The sequence below is a fragment of the Portunus trituberculatus genome, chromosome 12 (genome assembly GCF_017591435.1).
Source record: "Portunus trituberculatus isolate SZX2019 chromosome 12, ASM1759143v1, whole genome shotgun sequence".
Taxonomy (NCBI): Eukaryota; Metazoa; Arthropoda; class Malacostraca; order Decapoda; family Portunidae; genus Portunus; species Portunus trituberculatus.
The window spans coordinates 8,297,339-8,304,838 of NC_059266.1; the positions used below are offsets into that span (position 1 = coordinate 8,297,339).

At 41.2% G+C, this 7,500-nt stretch overlaps 1 protein-coding gene across 1 annotated transcript in view; it reads left to right on the forward strand.

The window, feature by feature from the left end:
• LOC123502693 (lachesin-like) overlaps window positions 1–7,500 on the forward strand; it is a 103,191-nt gene that overhangs the window by 384 nt on the left and 95,307 nt on the right. The window contains 1 exon segment of the mRNA XM_045251882.1: window positions 1–131. This exon segment is cut by the window's left edge and continues 384 nt beyond it. The gene's annotated coding sequence lies outside the window, so the exon portion shown is untranslated.

The following is a 7,500-nucleotide window of genomic DNA, read 5'->3' on the forward strand; positions in this document are numbered from 1 at the left end:
CCTGACGGAGGACGCTGACTCGGTGCCGCTGACGACGCCACACGCCGCCGCCGCCGCTCACCGCTGGAGCCTTGCCGCCTCAACGCTCCTGAAGGGCTGGTGGGACCTGGAACCCGCACAGCCACCCGCAGGTAAACAAATCGACGTGTGTGTTTGTGTGTGTTTGGCCGCGGGATCTTGACGCCTCGCTGGGGGGCGCCTGGGACACTGGGACACTGGGACACCGGGACATGGGGAACTGGATTGGGCTACAGGTCTTTCCTGCCCCCTTTTCCTTTTCCCTCCCCCTCTCTTCCCCTTCCCTGCGCCATGATGGGTCTGTGTGGTACTGCAGGTGGTTATCCCCTCCCCTCACACACGAAGGACATGGGGAATGGTCTGTGTACTCCCCTCTTCACCATTTTCCCCTTCCCTCTCCCCTCGTTGTGATGGGTCTCTGTGGCTCTGGAGGTGTTCTTTCCCGCCGCCCACGCCACCGCCAAACATCGAAGTCCGCGCCCATAGCTGTCTTCCGGTGGCCTGGTCCCCGCCGGCGCCTCCACAGGGGTGAGGGGCGCCCCGGGGCAGTGGCGCCGTCGAAATCTGAAGTCTGGTGTGGGTTTTATCAGCGAGGAGTCGGCCAGTGGTGGTGGTGGTGGTGGTGAAAGAAACGATGGTGAATCAAGCTTTTCGTCACTCACTGCCACACACACACACACACACACACACACACACACACACACACACACACACACACACACACACACACACACACACACACACACACACGTCTCAAATATCACGGGCCTGGCGCTGACAGAGGTAGGAGGGAGAGAGGGAGAAAGGGACGGGAAGGAGGGAGAGGGAGAGGGAGAGGGAGAAATAGAGGGAGGGAGAATAGTGCAGCCCCGTAACATCCATAACAGTCCCGGGTCATCACTTCCATACACTCCGCGGGGCGCCAACACTTGTGCACCGCCACGCTGAAGGACCACCGCACCGCTCTGCCGCCTCTGTAGGACACCGCTGTAGGATTAGTTAGGTTAGCTTAGGAGTGCAGGTTAGGATTGGTTAAGTTAGGTTAGGTTAGGTTAGGATTGGTTAGGTTAGGTTGTTAGGATTGGAAGTTAGGTTAGGCTAGGATTGCAGGTTAGGAATGGATAGGTTATGTTATGTTAGGACTGAATTGGAAGTTAGGTTAGGTTAGGATTTGAAGCTAGATTAGGGTAGGTTTGAATTAGAATTGGAAGTTAGGATTGGTTAGGTTAGGATTGAAGGATTGGGGATCGGGTCACGGTTAAGTTAGGATTGGAGGTTAGGATTGGGTCAATGGTGCAGCAAAGCGTCTAACAACATTGTCGCCTCGTAAACCTTAAAAAAAAAAAGATGAAATTTACGAGACATGTAAAGTCAGAATTGAGACACGCTTTGCTTTCTCTGTCTCTGTCTCTCTCTCCCTCTCTCTCTCTCTTCCTGTCTCTCACTACCACTATTCCCCTAGACCACCGAGACGTTTTCTTATTTTTCTTCTAGTTAATAATATAGAAATCCATCAATCTCTAGTTAAAATCGCAAAAACACCCTTAAAAAACCTATCTCTCACTAAGACTGTTTTCCAAGACCACAAAGGAGTGTTCTTATCTCTCTCCAGATAATACTGTACAAAACCCGTCAATCTTTTGTTAGAACCGTAAAAGCACCCTTAAATACACTCTACTCTCTCATTATTACAGTTTCCCAAGACTACAGAGAGCTTTTCATACCTTTCTACTGCTAACAATATAGAAAATCCATCAATCTTTTGTTAGAACCGTAAAAAACACCCTTAAAACGCTCTTCCTCTCAATGTGACTGTTTTCCAAAGAACACTGAGACGAGTTCTTATCCTTCTAATGCTAAAAAATGTAGAAAATCCATCAATCTTTTGTTAGAACCGTAAAAAAACACCCTTAAAACGCTCTACTCTATCACTAAGACTGTTTTCGAAGACCACAGAGGTGATAAAGCGTTTTCCCAAAGAGTTTTTCAGCTGATAACGTAGAAATCCTGTCGATCTCATTGAAACCGTAAAAATGAAAAAAAAAAAAAAAATCAGTGTGACGTAACTAGAACCTTTAGGAAGTAGTGAAGGTGAGCCAGAAGTGTTGCAGAGTGATTAGCGTGAAGGAGTGAATGGAAAACGTGATTGATTAAGCGTGTTTCAGCGTGTCTAGTGTTGCAGAGTATTTAGCGTGAAAGAGTGAATAGATAGCGTTATATATTAGCGTGTTTCAGCGTGTCTAGTGTTGCAGAATGAGAGTGAACAGATAGCGTGAATATTAGTGAATGGCAAAGAGTAGTGATGGAAAGTGATCGATTAAGCGTGTTTCAGCGTGTCTAGTGTTGCAGAATGAGTAGCGTGAAAGAGTGAATGGAAAGTGTGATATATTAGCGTGTTTCAGCGTGTCTAGTGTTGCAGAATGAGTAGCGTGAAAGAGTGAATGGAAAGTGTGATATATTAGCGTGTTTCAGCGTGTCTAGTGTTGCAGAGTGTTTGGAGGGAAAGAGTGAATGGAAAGCGTGATATATTAGCGTATTTCAGCGTGTCTAGTGTTGCAGAGTGTTTGGAGGGAAAGAGTGAATGGAAAGCGTGATATATTAGCGTATTTCAGCGTGTCTAGTGTTGCAGAGTGTTTAACGTGAAAGAGTGAATGGAAAGTGTGATATATTAAGCGTGTCTCAGCATGTCTAGTTTCGTTTGTGTAGTAAAATTCACGTATCAAAATCACTCTAGCGATTAAAAACAGCTACTCACGCTAAACTTTCTTGTCTTAGCGTGTGTGTGTGTGTGTGTGTGTGTGTGTGTGTGTGTGTGTGTGTGTGTGTGTGTGTGTGCGCGCCATAAAATCAGGGATAAATAAGTGTGAAATTAACGCCAACGATGAAAAAACAAAACAAAAAAACACACAAAAAAAACAAACAAACACAAATGACGTAGCGAAGAATGAAGAGAAAAAAATAGAAAAAAAAATTGGTTTGTTTTACGTTTTTTTGTGTTTGTTTAGTAAAAAGTGACACAGATATTGAAAAATGTACTAAACTCACTCTAGCGATCAAAACAGTTACTTACTAATATTTCTGGGTACTTTTCACGCTAAATCACGCTAAATAGAGGAGCTTACCATGTTTTTAGCGTGTTCACCTTTGTTTGTGCAGTAAAAAGTGACGCAGGTATTTAAAAAGTTATCAAATTCACCTAGCGATCAAAATAACGACTTCTCAATACTTGTGGGTACTCTTCACGCTAGAATCACGCTAAATGGAAGAGTTTGTGATGTTTTTAGCGTGTTTAAGTTTCTTCGTGTAGTAAAAAGTGACACAAGTATTAAAACAGGTACCAAACTCACTCTAGCGATCAAAATAGCGACTTCTTAATAGTTCTGGAGCCTTTTACGCTAAAATCTCGTAAAATTGAGGCTGTAATGTTTTAAGCGTGTCTAAATTTGTTTGTGTATTTAAAAAAGGTTATCAAATTCACTCTAGCGATCAAAATAGCTACTTTTAACTTGTGGGGACTCTTCACACGCTAGAATCACGCTAAATGGCAGAGTTTGTGATGCTTTTAGAGTGTTTATCTTTGTGTAGTAAAAAAAGTGACGCAGATATTTGAAAAGTTATCAAATTCACTCTAGCTATCAAAACACCTGCTTCTGAATACTTCTGGGGATTTTTCACGCTAAACAGATGAATTCGTGATGTCTTTTAGCGTGTTTAGGTTATCTTGTGTTGTAAATGTCACGCTGTTACCCAAATGACAGAGGACAAATATTCACTCTAGCTAGGGCATTGATAACACTTGTGGGGGTTTGTCATGCTAAACTGTCGTAGAAATAAGATGGTTTGCTGTGTTTTAGCGTGTGTGTGTTTGTTTGCGCGGTGAAAATAGCAAGGGTAAGGGTAGGTAACTGTGAAAATACCTCATCGCTATCAGAATAAATAATAATGCATGATGTTTTCTTAGATATGGCGCTAATTGTGATGTTTTAGTGTGTGTATGTTTGCTCGGTGAAAATAACAAGGGTAAGGTAGGTAACTGTGAAAATACCACATCGCTATCAGATTAAACAATAATGCGTGATGTGTTTTATTTATTTATTTATTTATTTTTTTAATATGGCGCTAAATGTGATGTTTTAGTGTGTGTGTATGTTTGCTCGGTGAAAACAACAAGGGTAAGGTAGGTAACTGTGAAAATACCCCATCGCTATCAGAATAAATGATAACGCAAATAGCAGTGACAGGGTTAAATCATTGCTGAAAATAAGAACAAGAACGATATTTTAAGAGACTTCACTTATCACTCGTAGAAAATGGGAAGCTATATTCCAGCCTCAGAAGTTCAAAGTTTTATCGTTCGTTCAGTAAAACAAATCAAGATGAGTCACGGATACTCTTAAATCAATGCTAGAAACAACAACAACAACAACAACAACAAAACAACCACATTTTAAAAGACGATTCAAACATCACTCGTAAAAAAAATGGAAAAGTTCAGATCTTCCAGCTTCAGAATTTCAAAGTTTTATTAATCGTAGAGTAAGATCAAGAATAGTAACGCGAATGACTCTAAGAAATGGCCTCGCTAATCAAAGGAATGCTACTTAATCCTCTGTCACGCAACGCTCTCATAAAATACATAAGTTCAGATCCCCTCCAGCGTCTGTAGCTCAAAGTTCCATTCTTCACCCAGTACACTCATGTCTCAAGATAGCCACCAGTAACCATAGTAACCACCAGTAATCACCAGAAACCATCAGGAACTACCAGTAATCAGTAACCAGACCAGTAACCACCCAGTAACCACCAGTAGCACAAGTAACCAGTAACAGAACACCAGTAACCATCAGTAGCACAAGTAACCAGTAACCATCAGAAGCACAAGTAACCAGTAATCACACCAGTAACCAGTAACTAGCAAACCAGTAACCACCAGTAAGCACCAGGAGCCCCATTAACCAGTAACAGAACACCAGTAACCACCAGTACCTACCATCACCAGTAACCACCAGTACCGGTAACACTTGATCCACTGTCACTGTCACGCCACACTGGTAACATGGACGTGAAATCTTGTTCCACTTTTTTTCTTTCGTTCACTAAAATCACGATGTCTGATTCAACTATTAATCTTAAATCACTCCTTACAATCAACAGAGCAATATTTGAGCAACGGTTCACGCCACACTGGTAACATGGACGAGAAATATTATACAACTTCTACTCTCTTTCGTTCACTAAAATCGCAAACAAGCTCAAACAATAATCTTAAATCGCTCCTTACAACCACAACAGTAAAATTTGAGTCACGCTTCACGCTGTCCTCGTTAAAATGGACGTGAAATCTTGTATATACCACTTTTTTTTTTTCTTTCGTTCACTAAAATCACGATGTCTGATTCAACTATTAATCTCAAATCACTCTTTACAATCAACACAGCAATATTTGAGCAACGGTTTACGCAACATTAACAACAAGGAGGTAAAATCTACTGTCGCTTTTAGTTTAATTTATTCTCTAAGATCGCAAGGTGAAACTCAAACAATAGTATTAAATCGCTCCTTACAACCACAACAGTAAAATTTGAGTCACGCTTCACGCTGTCCTCGTTAAAATGGACGTGAAATCTTGTACCACTTTTAGTTTCATTTGTTCACTAAAATCACAATATCTGATTCAACTATTAATCTCAAATCACTCCTTACAATGAACACAGCAATATTTGAGCCACTGTTCACGCTGTCTCGTTAAAACAGAGTTGACAATTTTTTAACGCCTTTAAGTTTCATTAATTCACTAAAATCACGATATCGATCTCAATTAGTATTATTCAATCGCTTCTTACAACCACAACAGTTATATTTGAGCCACGGTTCTCGCGTTTCAATCATTCAGTAAAACCCCAAAGTTTGATTCAAATACTACTCTGGAATCACTCCTTATACTCAAAACTATAATATTTGAGTAATACTTCACACTGCTTGTGGTGGAGTGACTGGTTTTCATGAATATCTTTATGGTTCCAGTGACAGATTAACAAGATTTCTACATTATGAAGAGGAGAAACACTAAAAAAACTACCATCTCTGTGAAAATCTTTGTAAACAGTCGCGGTGAGAGAGCAGAGCGTTTATAATGATGTTTTACGGGTTTAGTGACAAATTAACAGGATTTCTATATCATGAAGAGGAGAAACACTCGTGGGAATCCGGCCGATCATCCCTGTGGCCTTTGAAAACAGTCATGGTGAGAGAACAAAGCGGACTCGTAACTGGACACTCGGGAACAGAAAACCCAGGAAAATCATCACACACACACACACACACACACACACACACACACACACACACACACACACACACACCAAACAAAAGGATTAATAGCGAAGGTTAGAAAGGGAAAATGATGAGAAAAATGAGTTATAGCACTGTTTTCACCGCCCAGTACTGGAGGCAGCGCTGGTGGTGGTCTGATCCCCGCCGGCAGCGTCCCTCGAGAGGTCCTGAGGTGCGGGTCGTGATTTCTGCGCCGCCCTTGACTCGACCAGGTCACGAGGATACCAGGTCGGGAAGGATACGTGTTGTGGTCTTGTCGTTTATTTATTTATTTATTTTTCATTGTGTGTGGTAAATCTAACGTACCTAACTTAACCTAACCTAACTAACCTATCCTAACCCAAACCTAACCTAACCTAACCTAACCTAACTCAACCTAATCTATCCTAACTTATTCTAACCAAACCTAACTTATTTTATCCCAAAGCTAACCTAACTAAATCTAACTTATCCTAACTTCACCTATCTTATCCTATCCCAAAGCTAACCTATCCTAACTTACTCTATCCTAACTTATCCTAACCTAACCAAATCGAACTTATCCTATCCTAACCTAACTTAAAAGGCAACCCAACCTATCCTGTCCTAACCTATCCTAACTTCTTTTTCCTGGGATACTTACACCGTGTTTCCCTTTTCCTGGTGAGTTTTCCTTCTTTTCTAGGTGGTTTCAAGTGTTTTCCTTTCCACCTTGATAGTTTTGAATCTTTTCCTTTTTCCCTTGATGGTTTATAATGTTTCCCCTTCTTTTCTTTCTTTATAATGTTTCCCCTTCTTTTTCATGGATGATTAAGACTTTTACTATTTCCTAAGACAGTTTTCCTTGTTTCCTGGGTGGCTTAGATTGTTTTACCTTATTGTCCTAGCATTTTCCCCTTTTTCCCCTTTTTTTCCTGGGGTTTTTGGACATTTTCCCCTTTCCTGGACATTTTCCTCTTTTTTTCCTGGACATTTTGGACATTTTCCTCTTTTTTCCTGAATATTTTCCCTTTTTTCCCCTTTTTCTTGGGCATTTTGGACATTTTCCCCTTTTCCTCTTGACATTTCCCCTTTTTCCTGGATATTTTCCCCCATTTTCCTGGACGTTTTCCCCTTTTTCCCTTGGCATTTCCCCTTTTTTCCTGGGTAACTGAGACTTTTCCTCTCTTC